The following is a 16007-nucleotide window of genomic DNA, read 5'->3' as shown; positions in this document are numbered from 1 at the left end:
AGACCATCAGCTCTATGTGGCTATATCGAACCGGAGAGCAAGTCAACGCTTGAGGCTTTACTCACACCTCTTAAAGCTACAGCAATCACTAAATTCGATTCTTCCTCCTCGGGTCTACAGACTCTTCCCAGAAACGCAAAATAAAACTGATACATGTGAAGAATAAAGCGACTGTTTTATACCTTTGCCGAGATCTTTTACATTTTATTTTTGGATTATCTAACTCATCAAAGAGACAGTGCCATTTAGGCATAATGTAACCTATTAAATACTGAATAGCCTGAATTTGTCCAAACAGGTACCATATTCTTCACATGGCCTTCTTCTGTAAAGTCAGGAGCGTATCATGAACCATTAATTTCCATAATAATTAAGCATTCTAATAACTGAGCCCTGTCCTGCAGCAAATTTGGTTACAAACACACAAAAGCTTTCCCTCACCAATAAGATATTTTGCTAAGCAACCACCTGAAACATATTAGCAGAGCTATTTGAGCTCATCAGTAGATCTGGTGTCCTGGTCTTTACAGCCTCCATCTCTGGAGGTAAATGGCATCATATACTGTTGGATAAATCTATATTGCTTTTTATAGACATTGATCTGGGCTCACTGGAAAATAATCCACCATGTTCCTGGGGCCCTATACAAAGCAATACAAATCATAAGAACCATTTTGTGTATTCTAGGCTTGAATAACGCTGTGATTGTCAGGAATCGTTTCAAAAAGCTGTGGACAAATATAGTGGTGTGAATAGAATCTTGGAGAGCCAACAAACCTCAAGTCTAGTCTGTCTAGTGGGGATATCCAAGTCCACATATATCCCATATGCCTTCAGGTTGCAGAGTGGGGGCACAATATCCTTTAAAATTGTTTAGAATGAATGAAATATGTCACAGGGATAGTATTGGTTCATTGGTGAACCAAAGTGATGTCGCTTGATGTGTTTGTATAATAAGGAGTTTCCACTTCTATTTGTTTTAGACACACGGTCAGTAGCCTCTCCTTGTATTATTACTCCATCTTGTGGTGAAATGTTGAACCGTAATTCTGAGGGTGGTAGATGGTGGTAGAGTACTTGGCTAGTAGAGTACTTGGCTAGTAGAGGGCTAAGTAGTCTAACTTATCTAGCACCCCTGATGGAGAAATGGATTACTCCAGAGAACACTGCTACTCCAGCTGCTCTCTCTTCATCTGACTACGTGTTCTCTCATAGTCTGAGAGCATCTGGTCGTCACGGTGATTGCACAGGGCTACTGTTTCTGGAGATTTTCTCTTGTCTCCATCACTCACTTGTCCATCTCCTCATTTGAATTATTCCATGCTGTCACTGTCACTTGTTCACTCAAGCTTAACATTGTTGTCGTCTATCGCCTTCTTAATCCTCCTCCCCCTCCTTCATCCTTCTCTGCGCACAACTTTGTTAACCACTTTGAAAAAAAGGTTGATGACATCCGCTCCTCATTTACTCAGCCTATTGAGTCCACTGGTCCCACTCACACAGAACTACCCTACGCCTTGACCTCTTTCTCCCGTCTCTCTCCAGATTAAATCCTGTGACTGGTGATGTCCGGCCGCCCGACAACCTGCACCATCTAACCCATCTCCTCCTCCCTTCTCCAGACCATTTCTGGAGACCTTCTCCCATTTCTCACTTCCCTCATTAACTCATCCCTGACCACTGGCTGCGTCCCCTCTGACTTCAAGATGGCCAGCTGCTCTGCTCCTCAAGAACCCATCACTCGACTCTGACGTCAAAGACTACACACCGGTGTCCCTTCTTTCTTTTCTTTCCAAAACACTTGAGCGTGCGGTCTCTAACCAACTCTCTTGTTATCTCTCTCAGAGCGATCTTTGTGACCCTAACCAGTCTGGCTTCAAGATGAGTCATTCAACCGAGACTGCTCTCCTTTTTTTTCTACACCAAGTCACTTCGCTCCATCATATCCTCACATGGTCTCTCCTAAGATTGCTATGCGCATGACACTCAACCTCTTTTCTCATCCCCCCTTCTGACACCCAGGTGGCAACACGGATCTCTGTGTGTCTGGCAGACATCCCAGCTTGGATGAAGCTCAACCTCGACTAGAAGGAGCTGCTATTCCTCAACTCCATAATGTCCCCTTCCCAGAGTGCAAAGAGCCTTGGCGTGACCCTGGACAACCACCTGTTCTCTGAAAACATCAAAGCAGTGACTTGCTCCTGCAGGTTCATGCTCTACAACAGTGGTTCCTAAACTTTTTATAGTCCCGTACCCCTTCAAACATTCAAACTCCAACTGCATACCCCCTCTAGCACCAGGGTTAGCGCACTCTCAAATATTGTTCTTTGCCATCATTGTAAGCCTGCCGCACACACACTATACGATACATTTATTAAACATAAGAATAAGGGAGTTTTCGTCACAACCCGGCTCGTGGGAAGTGACAAAGAGCTCTTATAGGACCAGGGCACAAATAATAATAATCAATCATTTTGCTCTTTATTTAGGCATCTTACATTTAAAACCTTATTTGTTCATTGAAAATTGTGAATAACTCACCACAGGTTAATGAGAAGGGTGTGCTTGAAAGGATGCACATAACTCTGCAATGCTGGGTTGTATTGGAAAGATTCTCAGTCTTAAATCATTTTCCACACACAGTCTGTGCTTGTATTTAGTTTTCATGCTAGTGAGGGCCGAGAATCCACTCTCACATAGGTACGTGGTTGCAAAGGGAATCAGTGTCTTAACAGCGTGATTTGCCAAGGCAGGAAACCAGAAATCTGGCAGTAGCTTCTGATTTAAATAGATTTTCACAGAAGTGCTTGTTGCAGTTTTGATGAGGCTCTCTTGTTCAGATATCGGTAAGTAGACTGGAGGCAGGGCATGAAAGGGATAATGAATCCAGTTGTTTGTGTCATCCGTTTCCGGAAAGTTAATTGCACACCCATCTCACTCAGGTGCTTCACTTTATCACATTTGACATTGTCCGAAAGCTTGAGTTCATTTGCACACAAAAAAATTATACAATGATAGAAAGACCTGTATGTTGTCCTTGTTAATAATGCAGACAGAGAAGAGCTCCAACTTCTTAATCATAGCCTCAATTTTGTCCCGCACATTGAATATAGCTGCGGAGAGTCCCTGTAAGCCTAGATTCAGATCATTCAGGTGAGAAAAAACATCACCCAGATAGGCCAGTCGTGTGAGAAACCCGTCATCATGCAAGTGGTCAGACAAGTGAAAATGATGGCCTCTAAAGAAAATGTTATGCTCATCTCTCAATAAAAAAAAAATTGTCAATAGTTTGCCCCTTGATAACCAGAGCACTTCTGTATGTTGTAAAAGTGTTACATGGTCGCTGCCCATATCATTGTGCAATAATATGTCGAAGATAAATACACAACGCAGAGTATGAAAGGTCAAGAGGAAGAGAGTCAATAGAGTGCTAACGATCAATGTAAATAGTGTTTTTTCTGTAATAGGGGATTAATGCAGAGACATGGGAGGAATTTTTCTATATGTTGAGTGTGAAATAATATACCTGTTATTTGGCCATTGGCCTAGTTTTATTACAAGGAATTCTATTTGGTCAACCACAGGCTAGGGCTGGGTTATAAAACTACATGCTGTCCCTTTGTTCTGTGGAGAGAACCACAGGAGAGAGTCTCAGGAAAGAATCACCGGAGAGCATCACTGAGGACAGGGGAGAATGACCATCTACTTCCAAGCATGATTTGTCCTATTTGAATAAACCTATTTTCCTCCCCCTGATTTGTTTTGGGGTCTGTGTTATTAAAGAATAACATCAACTGCTAACATTTTGTGCCGTGACCCGAATTAATTGGTCTCAACAACAACAAGAAAAACCTATCAACTGTGTGTTGATCCAGAGGAAAGAGAGAAGGCTGCCCGCAACCCACTTTTGGGAGTCAATTCTTAATCTCCTGATTGATGGTATAATTGCTGGGTGAGTCTAGACCAATATCATTTTAAATAAACCAAATCAGGTTAAAATAAGTGCATGCAATGAGTGATACGTATCTGTGATGTATAGGGGTTCGAGTCCTCTATATAAGAATTGAGTCCTTTTGTTAAATCCAGTGATGTATAAACAGAGAGTCCTCTGTTTTGTTTGTTCTCTATAATAGGGGTTCAAGCCCTCTATTAAAAAGGTTAAAGTCCTTTCTTTTTCTTTTTTTCTTTTTGTGAAACCTTCTTGTTGCATAGAAGTGAGTTGCTAGTTGAGTAGCAATTTTTACACGTGTTGTTAATGTAAGCCTTCAACAAGCTTTTTGAAGTGAACACAAGTTTTCTGGGTAGCCAGGCCCTACAGAAACAATTTGTGTTCTAGAAGAGGTTAGTCCTCATAAAAGAGGATATATTTTGGGGTTAAATAAATATCTAAACATAGATATATATTATAGAACTTTTGAAGTTAATATAATGCCATTGTTAAGTGAGAAAATCACTCTGGAAAAGGGCGGAACAGCTCCTCCGGATGTGAACATGAAAAATATTTTAAATTCACTGTCTAGTGATATGAAGAACCATTTCAAAGTAGAGAAGTGTAGGCAAGATAAATAAATATTCCGTCATTGTTGACAAAGATGGAATATGGAATCTGTCTGATATACAAAAAGCTTGGGGAAAATACAGAGAATGTCTAATTCCTTGACAAAGACACGATGGTCTTTAACTGTATTATCCGAAGTAAGAAAAAGGGATGAGAAATTCTTTCTGGAGAATCATGATAGGACATTGCAGAGAGATAAAAAAGTTTGAAAGCTCTTGGTGGACAAATCAAAACCTTGAAAGAAGAGATTCAACAATTACAGGCAAGGGTCGTAAAACCAGAATTGGCTCCAACATGTGGAGGACCCTTTGTTTCTTCAATCCACCCTCAGGCTGAGTTGCGTAAGGATGATTGGGTTTCAAGCATCTGGTCAGCACTGCCTGGCTTTGAGTCAACAGATACTGACAGCGGTGATGAACGATGTCTTAGGCCAACCAAAACACTGGCTGTAAAAGGTGGTAAAGACAGTGTGACAGTAATCTCACATAAATCAGCATCTCCAAAACAGTTGGATGAACGGTCGAAAACTTTGAAACATCCCTGAGAAGTGGGTATAAAGACGCGGGACCATTTGAAGCGTTACAAGAAAATCTACAATCTACATCCTTATGATGGGTTACAGCTACTTTGTTTTGAACAACCGTGAACATGGTGTACTTGAAGAAAAGGTTTATAGAGCTGTGGATTGTGAAGAGCAAGATGTGGCCGATGGATGGAGAGCCACACATGTTTTCCTTAAGGGTCTGACCAAAGAAACCACCAATTGGGGAGAGATCACCAAATGTGTTCAAAAACCGAAAGAACCGTTTGTTGAATTTGAAGAAAGGTTTAGAGCAGACGTGGTTAGACACAGTGAGTTACCCGGCATGGAAGATGAAGATACACTCAAGTCCTCCAAAAATGGGGCAATTACTCATCAGCTGATACAATCCATGCATGATGATTTGCGAAAAACTTTTGTTTCCACAATGAATGACTGGGAGAGACAAAACGACGGCGACATCATCGACAGATTGTCCCGGCTGGACAGAGACATCAATCAACATAATAAACCGGCTGTTATCAGAGTTGTGCAGGTTCCCGAGTGAAACCAACATCATTATTCGTTCAGCAGAAGAGGAACCTGGTGTATGTCATTATTGCGGGATTTCTGGTCACTGGCAACAAGAATGTCGTGGGAAAAAACATGATTTTATGAGAAGTGGCCAGAAGTAGCAGGGTCCGCCTAAGGGAAAATGGAATCATGACAACAGCCCCAATGACACAATGCTGATGTAGAATTTAAGAAGCTCTCTCCGGCTCAGCAGCAGAGTTTGATGGATGCTGTGGAGGGAAACTGTCGTGGAAATTCAGTACTGAGAGAGACTTGGTCATTTCTTCAAACAATCATCTTTATTTAATATCGTTTAATTATTGCAATAATGAGACCGTCAGCCCACCAGTCTTGACTGACTGTTAGGCTGAGAGTCTGAATGATGCATCAAGAAGGGATGGCATGGCCAGATGCATTGACTACGGTATTATGTAGTATACGGGCAACACATAACAAAAACACAGGGTTGAGTCCGTTTGAGGTCGTCACAGGTTGACCCATGTCACTACCAGGTACGTTAGATTTGAGAAAAGCAGACGTTCACTTTATGAGTGACACAATGCTTAACTATTGCATACCACTCTCTAATGCGGTAGGGGAAGAAGACAGACAAGTAAAGAGGCGTGGGGAGTAACTCCCAAGGAGGAATATGACGTAGTACCAGGACAGTGGGTGATGGTAAATAAAAGATGTAACAGACACATTAGGGTCAAAATGGGAACGTTCTTATCAAGTTTTGCTCATAACGAGGTCAGCAGTAAAAGTCCAGGAAAATTCACGATGGATACATGTCACTCATTGCAAGGTTGTCCATTTTGATGACAAAGTGGCGCCTGGAGAATAAAGAACTGATTGATTAGCAATCGGGGGCCAATCTCAGGTGAAGAAGCATAGTAAGATGATCAGAACCTGATAAGCTTCTATGTTGTATACCGCAGTCGTCATATTAGGGATATCTAGGTGAAATGTCCAACTTTTTCCTGAAAATCGGGACATTCTTACTTAGGAAAATCTATGTGAAATATCAATTTCTCTTGAAACCAGGACATGTTACTTTCATTTTTTTGTTTCCTTCATTACAGGTTATGAGAATCTACAGTCTGAAGCTGAAACAATATCCTTCGATTCAAGGACTGTACCTGAAACGATACAAGATCACCGGTGAAGATCATTCCTCACTACCGGCAGGCTGTCGGAACATTTCTAACGGTTATCTATGTGGGACTGATACCAGTGTGGAAGAGCTGATCACTTTTAAAGGACTTGGTGAATGATTACCTTGCCAATAGGACGATTGAAAATTATTGTCTCGTAGATAATATTTTTTTCCCTCCTAATACAGGATGTGGTAGGAATCGTAAGGGACATCATCATTACCCCTGTTAATACTTATTTTCTTTAACTTTGTTTGAAATCTATTTCTTATTGCAACAGCAAGTAGAATATGCCATTTGTGTTTTACAGAAATGCAAGGTGTTTTATTGTGAATGATTTTATGCTTACTGCTAGTGTTTTTTATAATGTCAATTTCTTCATGTTTTTTCATGTTTTCTGAAGTATATTAATCTTTTAAATGGTCTAGGGGAGAATGTAAGAATACGTCGAAGATAAATACACAATGCAGAGTACTAGAGGTCAAGAGGATGAGAGTTAACAGAGTACTAACGATCAATGGAAATAGTGGGTTTTTTTGTAATAGGGGATTAATGCAGAGACATGGGAGGAATTGGTCTATATATTGATTGTGAAATAGTATACTTGTTATTTGACCATTGGCCTGGTTTTATTGCAAGGAATTATAACTGGTCAACCACAGGCTAGGGCTGGGTTATAAAACTACATGCTGTTCCTTTGTTCTGTGGAGAGAACCACAGGAGAGAGTCTCAGGAAAGAATCACCGGAGAGCATCACTGATGAAATGGGAGAATGACCATCTACTTCCAAGCATGATTTGTCCTATTTGAATAAACCTATTTTCCTCCCCCTGGTTTGCTTTGGGTTCTGTGTTATTAAAGAATAACATCAACAACTGCTAATAATTGCATAATGCAGAAAATACACGAGAGTTCAGGGGCCTTGCTTTAACAAAGTTAACCATTTTCACTGTAGTGTCCAAAACGTCTTTCAAGCTGTCAGGCATTCCCTTGGCAGCAAGAGCCTCTCGGTGGATGCTGCAGTGTACCCAAGTAGCGTCGGGAGAAACTTCTTGCACGCGCAACTTCTTACCACTCCACTATAGTCTTCATGTCATGGCTTTTGCACAATCAGTACAGATACCAACACATCTTGACCACCAAAGTCCATTTGATGTCACAAAGCTGTCCAGTACTTAAAAAATATCCTCTCCTGTTGTCCTGGTTTCCAGTGGCTTGCAGAAGAGGATGTCTTCCTTAATTGAACCCCATAAACGTAACGGACATACACCAGGAGCAGTGCCAGGCCCGCCACGTCTGTTGACTCATCCAGCTGTAACGCATAGAATTCACTGGCTTGTATGCGAAGCAGTAATTGTTTCAAAACATCTCCTGCCATGTCACTGATGCGTCATGAAACGGTGTTGTTTGATGAAGGCAATTGTCTGGATAGTCTTTTGGGCCTTTTCCCCCAGCATTGTCCCAGCCATATCCATGGCAGCAGGAAGAATTAAGTCCTCCACAATAGTATGGGGCTTGCCTGTCCTAGCCACTCGGTAGCTCACCATATAAGATGCTCCTAGCCCCTTATTATTAATGGTATCTGTTGCTTTTATACATGTCTTACTACTCGAAAATCGTCTTAATTCTCGCTCAAAAAACTCTGGTGCCTTATTTAATCAAATTGGCATGTTTTGTTTCTAAATGTCTGCGCAAGAATGAAGGAATCATCAAGTTGTGAGAGTACTTTTGCACATATAACACACTGTGCCTGAGGAAAGGTACTACCCCCAATATAAGTGAACCCCAAATCAATGTAATTCCCATCATATTTGCGCCTCTTCGATGGTCCAACGTCCCTGTCTGTTGTTCGGTGCTTTCCCGGGTAAGGGGGCAGTAGCTCTTCGGCTGCATCAGATTCACAACTGTCGGTGTCCATGCTAGCTGGGCTAACAATAAATGTAGAATTACTGATGCTAGCATTGGATGTGCTCGTGGAAGCAGAACAACTTGTGTCGTCAACAGGTGCAGGTGTAGTACTGCTGGTAGTAGCAGTACTACCAGTAGAGCTGGTATATGTCTCTATGCCTTACTTTTTCTAACCATTAATTAATTTTCGAGCAAACGGAATGAGAAGCAGCTACGTTTGGCTACATACGGCCCATTAGTGGAATTCCTGCGAGAGAGTAACGGTTAATGTGATTGGATGTTAATTATTTGACTAGGCTACCTATATTTGACATTGTGTTGTTATTTTAACACTGTCACGCCCTGACCTTAGAGAGCCGTTTTATTTCTCTATTTGGTTAGGGCAGGGTGTGATGTGGGGTGGGCATTCTATGTTGTGTGTTTCTATGTTTTGGCCGGGTATAGTTCTCAATCAGGGACAGCTGTCTATCGTTGTCTCTGATTGGGAATCATACTTAGGCAGCCTGTTTTGCCACATTAGGTTGTGGGATGTTGTTTTTTGTTACCTCTGTGAAGCCTACGGAACATGACGTTCGTTATTCTTTTGTTATTTTGTTTGGTGTTCTGAGTGAATAAAGAATCATGAACACGTACCACGCTGCACCTTGGTCCACTTCTTCCGACGAGCGTTACAAACACTAGATGGTTTAATTTAATTTTTGGCAGTGAAACGAGGATACTCAGGCGAGAAAAAAAAACTCACCCAAATGTATAGCTCCGTTGGAAAATCTAAATGGGCTGTTTGAAAATGTGAAGAAAAAAAAGAAAAAAATTCAATAGCTTTTTTAAAATGTGAATCACATTTTTATTTGGCGTACCCCTGACGGCATTACGCGTAGCCCAGTTTGGGAATACCTGCTCTACAACATAAGTAGAGTACAACCTTGCCTCACACAGGAAGCGGTCTTCAAAGGTCCTCATCCATGCACCTGTCATCTCCCATCTGGACTACTGCAAATTTCTTTTGGCTCCCCGCTTGTGGCATCAAACCCCTGCATCATGTCCTGAATGTCGCAGGGCGACTGGTGTTCAACCTTCCCAAGTTCTCCCATGTCACCCTGATCATCAGCACACTCCACTGGCTTCCAGTCGAACGTTTGCATCCACTACAAGACCATGGTGCTTGCCTAGGGAGCAGCAAGGCGAACTGCCCCTCCCTATCGTCAGGCTATGCTCAAACCATACACCCCAACCCGAGCACTCCATTCTGCCGCCTCTGGTCTCTTGGCCATTCTACCCACACTGGAGGTCAGCTCCCGCTCAGCCCAGTCAAAGTTCTTCTCGGTCCTGGCCCCCCAATCTTGGAACCAGCTTCCCCCTGATGCTAGGACAGCGGAGTCCCTGCCCATCTTTAGAAAACATCTGAAAGCCTACCTCTCAGTCAAAAGAAATTGATAATTGCCCTTGTCTTTTCCTATTAGAACTAACTTGCTGATAACTTCTTTATTGAGCAAAAAACGTACTAACTACGACTGTGATATGTGGTTGTCTCACCTAGCCATCTTAAGATGAATGTTGTAACCGTAAATCACTCTGGATAAAAGCGTCTGTTAAATGACTATGTAAATGTAATGTAAAACTAACACATTGAAATGAAAAACAATCATTTCACGTTCTGATGAAGGCTGACACCATGCCGAAACGTGTTGACGTTTGTTTGTGATATTTTGCTGCAGATAAGCCTACAGTATAAGGATTGATTCCTAAAACATGATTCATTCTGCATTTACTTAAGATCAACTGCTTTTGTAGGCTACAGCATTGTCTGTACAGCATTGTTTTTTTCTAAAACAAAATTGGAAACTTTTGATTGGTGAAATCCTGACACTTGCAAGGTTTACATTGTCCATTAGATGGTGATAGTTTCATTAGAAATTATTTCTGCCAAAGGGAACTTTTTTCTAGACCAAAATACTGTAGATGCAAATCCTGAGTGCATGTACTGTAATTAGTGCAAAAGTCATTCTAAAGTAATCACAATTGTTTCCTTCTGCATCATTTTAGGTGCCACCAACATTTTACAGCATTTTCTTCCATTTGGTGGCCTCATATATCATTTACTGACATCATGGTAAGTGAAACTCTATGTTTGGGCTTGTCTAACGATGAGGACAGGTAGTACAGTAGAATGTGTTGGGTGTGGACTTGACCAAACCCTTGTTGGTGCAGCCCATTGGAGTGTGAGCAGCTTGGGTTCCCTCTGGCCCCTGGCTGAAGTTGGGCCCGGGGGCCAACCTGTCAGCTAGATCAGGTGGTGAAAGGGCAGACAGGTAATCCTGGATGACAGAGGAGGAAGTGGACATTGCTTAGCAGGGCTAGACAACGGCCTCCTACTCCTAATCTGTGGGCCCGAACATCATTTTCTCTCATTGCCCTTCCTTACTCTCTGATGCAGTCAAATACCAACGAGCAGACACATGCTTTACAACATGACATGTAGACATGTTCACATACTCGTTTTGAAGAGGGTCATAAAGTGGTCAGCTGAAATAAACCAGAGGAAAAGTGATACAGTCTGAGATTTTGTAACCTCGTCTCTGGTGAGCATGACACTCTATGCCATCTCCTATGGATGTCGTTATTAGATAACTAGGAAACTGAGAGTGTGAAATAGCAATACTCCTACATTCTCATTTCACAAATCGAATAGTCATTGAAGGGCTCTTGTCAAAGTAGCTACGCTGGAAGTGCCATTTAATACCTCTTCCTAGCCTGTAATATTATTATTATTATAATTCCTCTTCTCAGCCTCGTGCCATTTAATACCCCCACTGAAATGCTATCAGAAATCCTAAAACAATGAATTATTCTGCATTTACTTAAGATCAGCTGCTTTTGTAGGCTACAGCATTGTCTTTGCACTATGGGAAATGTGTTTTTTTCTAAAAACAATTAGCTATTTTTACGTAATTTGGAACATTTTGATTAGTGAAATCCTGAGACGTTTTATTTACCTTTTTAAGAAATAACTGTTGTCCATTAGAATGGTGATAGTGTCATTAGAAATGATTTCTTCAGGTGCCAAAGTGAGCTTTTTTTTAGACCAAATGGAAGCAGATCCTGAGTGCATGTACTGTAATTAATGCAAAGTATTCTAAGTAATCACAATTGTTTCCTTCTGCATCATTTAGTGCCACCAACATTTTAAGCAGTTTCTTCTCGTTTGGTGGCCTCATATATCATTTACTGACATCATGGTAAGTGAAACTCTATGTTTGGGCTTGTCTAACGATGAGGACAGGTAGTACAGTAGATGTGTTGGGTGTGGACTTGAACAAACCCTTGTTGGTGCAGCCCATTGGAGTGTGAGCAGCTTGGGTTCCCTCTGGCCCCTGGCTGAAGTTGCGGGGCCCAAGGGGGCCAACCTGTCAGCTAGATCAGGTGGTGAAAGGGCAGACAGGTAATGCAGGATGACAGAGTAGGAAGTGGACATTGCTTAGCAAGGCCAGACACCGGCCTCTTATTCCTATGCTATGGACCTTGACCATCATTCTCTCTCATTACCATTCTGCCTTATGAGGATGTTTGATTCCCCCCGCGCTCCCACTGAAGCTTGGGGTTTTTACTCTCTTGATGTCTGTCAAAATACCAACGAGCAGACACATGCTTTACAACATGACATGTAGACATGTTCACATACTCGTTTTGAAGAGGGTCATAAAGTGGTCAGCTGAAATAAACCAGAGGAAAAGTGATACAGTCTGAGATTTTGTAACCCTCGTCTCTGGTGAGCATGACACTCTATGCCATCTCCTATGGATGTCGTTATTAGATAACTAGGAAACTGAGAGTGTGAAATAGCAATACTCCTACATTCTCATTTCACAAATCGAATTGTCATTGAAGGCCTTCTGTCAAAGTAGATACGGTGGCGGTGCCATTTAATACCTCTTTATAGCCTAGTAATATTATTTTTATTATAATATCTTTTCTCAGTGCCATTTAATACCCCGTCCCCCCCCCCAGTTTAAAAGGATTTGGGAAGTGCTCTTCTTCAACTGATTTCTGATGAATGTTATGATAATGAGAGTTATTATCATGTTGTCATTGTGATTGCTCATTGTCGACCGACAGCACAAACTCTGCATTGTACCTTTAACACTGGGATTCCCTTCCTGGGATGACTCACTCATTACTGTTATTTTAGATAATGTAGTGAGCTTAATTCCATGCCAGGACTTCTGTCTGACTACACTTTGTACCCAGTTCCTATCCACTTACTCATGGATGGCAGGCCCATCGATCTTCACATCATCACAGCGCTCACGTCAGCGCAATACAAAAAAGCACAACAGGGATGTTGTATTCATTCAGGCACACACACAACAACAAAAAATGTTTTGCAATGTCCATTTTCTTCTGTTTGGTGCCTAATTCCCTTAAAACTCATAGGAATGACTTTGCCAAATGACGCCATCACCTGTCTGTAATCCACTGGAAGCCCAGGTTGACTACAGCACCAGTAGATGGCTGGAAATCTCCACTCAGAGTGATAACAAGACACAGGTTATTCTTCTGGGTCAGAATGGATGTGTTCACAGGAGAATGTTTCCCAAAACAATCTGCGCTTCAGGTGCAGAGGAGAACAAAATGAGGATGGAGACACAACAGAAGAACAAGACCAGTAAAAACACGTGCAAAACAATGATGAGAAAAAAAACAACAACGGTGCATATCCATATCGCTCGGACTGGGGGCGCGGAGATGTCAGTGACAGCTCCCCTGAGATATGAGTGCAAGGCCGCCATCTTGCACACGTCCATGTGTGATCAGAGTCGACAGTCTCTAATGGACACCAGGGCATGTGCAGGGAGGCCCTGTCAGTCCGATGTTCTTTTGCCCTTTTGTGCCAACGCAGATTGACAGGCTTGTATGTAGAAGATTGCCAGTGCCATATAGTGAGGGATTTGTGGCTGTGGTGGTTCGGCCTTCAGGGCCCCCCAGTCTTTGCCTGAGCAGACATGGCGTTTCCCCCTGACTGGCTGTTCACCCTATCCTCAGTCTCCTGTCACAGCTTTAGCAGTGGGTTGATGTTTGCAATATAAGGTTTGAGCTATAGGAGCTGTTGAAAAGGTCCTCATCATGAGATTCACTATATATACATTTGTATGTGGACACCCTTCCAAATTAGTGGATTCGGCTATTTCAGCCACACCGTTGTTGCTGACAGGTGTATAAAATTGAGCACACCGCCATGCAATCTCCATAGACAAACATTGGCAGTAGAATGGCCTTACTGAAGAGCCCAGTGGCTTTCAACATGGCACCATCATAGGATTCCATCTTTCCAACAAATCAGTTTGTCAAATTTCTGCCCTGCTAGAGCTGCTCCGGTCAACTGTAAGTGCTGTTATTGTGAAGTGGAAACATCTAGGAGCAACAATGGCTCACAGAAGGCCACACAAGCCACACAAGCTTGTGTAGGCCACACAAGCTCACAGAACGGAACCGCCGAGTGCTGAAGCGTCGAGTGCTGTAAAGCTTGCCGCCATTGCACTCTGGAGAAGTGGAAACGCGTTCTCTGGAGTGATGAATCACGCTTCCCCATCTGGCAGTCCGATGAACGAATCTGGGTTTAACAGATGCCAGGAGAACGCTACCTGCCCCAATGCATAGTGCCAACTGTAAAGTTTGGTGGAGGAGGAATAGTGGTTTATGGCTGTTTTTCATGGTTAGGGCTGGGCCCCTTAGTTCCAGTGAAGGAAAAGCTTACGCTTCAATCACACCGACAGCGTTATTGCATTTTGGTACACTAGAATTACAATCATTTCCGATGAAATGCTGCATTTGCCTTGAAGTAGTGTGTTCAGTGTGGTGCATATGTTGGATTTATCGAACGTATGCGTCAAACTGTATGCGTAGATGGCTTGACAGAAATGGTAGCAGAAGGTGAATGTTGAACTTTTGTTGCATACATCCAGATGATGCTGCATACTATTTTGCGCAATGACGCTGTCGGTGTGTTCGAAGCGTTAATGCTACAGCATACAAAGACATTCTAGACGATTCTATGCTTCCAGCTTTGAGGCAACAGTTTGGGGAAGGCCCTTTCCTGTTTCAGCATGACCATGCCCCCATGCACAAAGTGAGGTCCATACAGAAATGGTTTGTTGAGATCGGTGTGGAAAAACTTGACTGGCCTGCACAGAGCCCTGACCTCAACCCCATCGAACACCTTTGGGATGAATTGTAACGCCGACTGCGAGCCGGGCCTAATCGCCCAACATCAGTACCCAGTATTTTGGCTGAATTGAAGCAAGTCTCCGCAGCAATGTTCCAACATCTAGTGGAAAGACTTCCCAGAAGAGTGGATGCTGTTATAGCAGCAAATGGGGGACCAACTCTTTTGACACTCACAGTAGGCCTACTGCAAATATCATGTAGCCTTGGGATTATTATTGTATATTCCCCCCTAAAAACGATTTACTAACATTTTCAATTAAATTATTTGTCTTAACAGTATAAAACAAGAGTATAGAATCAGTAGTATGACTCTGCACATTAGAGGAGGAAACTTTAGACAGGCCAGGCAGCAGCAACTACCATTTGGCTTTAAGTGACAAGTTCATGATGGTGTTGAATGTTGCTCGTCCAATCACATTGTCATATCCATTTTCCAAACTAACTTCATTTGGTGCACTCTCCACTCATTGACCTGCAAGATTATGACAGTCTGTGTATTTGGTTATGACTCTGTAGGACTTTTGAAACGGCCAGTGCTAAAAGTGGTGGATTCAATTACAAGGTCATTTAATTAGGTTTCCCTAACGAGTCCAGTTAAGCCACAGAGCTTCTGGTCTGTGCTGTTGTCTCCTCACCAAAAGCATTACCCTGGACTCAGGGAGCCAAGACGCCTCGGGACTTTGTGTACTTAAAGAGTTCAAAATGGTCAAGGTTCACGTGTATTTCATTCACGCGAACACATACGCGCACACACACACACACCAACACACACACACCTTTCTTTAGCCGTCTTTTACCAATCTTTTGACATGGGACTTTGCATTGTCAGGTGTGGATTCAACGCCGACAAGAGCTTTTAAAAGTTGCGTCATACTGTCAAGATTGGGACTTGTAGGCATGATTCTGCATGCTACCATGGTGCCATAAAGTCAAGACCTCTAAAGATGTGGTGGATTATAGCATTTGCATACAGTGAATTTGAGTAGCTTAATTCCTCCTCTCCTCCATTGCAAGTTACCATTTAGATCCACAGACTTCTTTAATACTAAATACTCAAATGAATTCAAACATT

This window comes from Salvelinus sp. IW2-2015, linkage group LG33, assembly GCF_002910315.2.
Source record: "Salvelinus sp. IW2-2015 linkage group LG33, ASM291031v2, whole genome shotgun sequence".
Lineage (NCBI taxonomy): Eukaryota > Metazoa > Chordata > Actinopteri > Salmoniformes > Salmonidae > Salvelinus > Salvelinus sp. IW2-2015.
Note: the sequence above shows the minus strand (reverse complement) of the source record.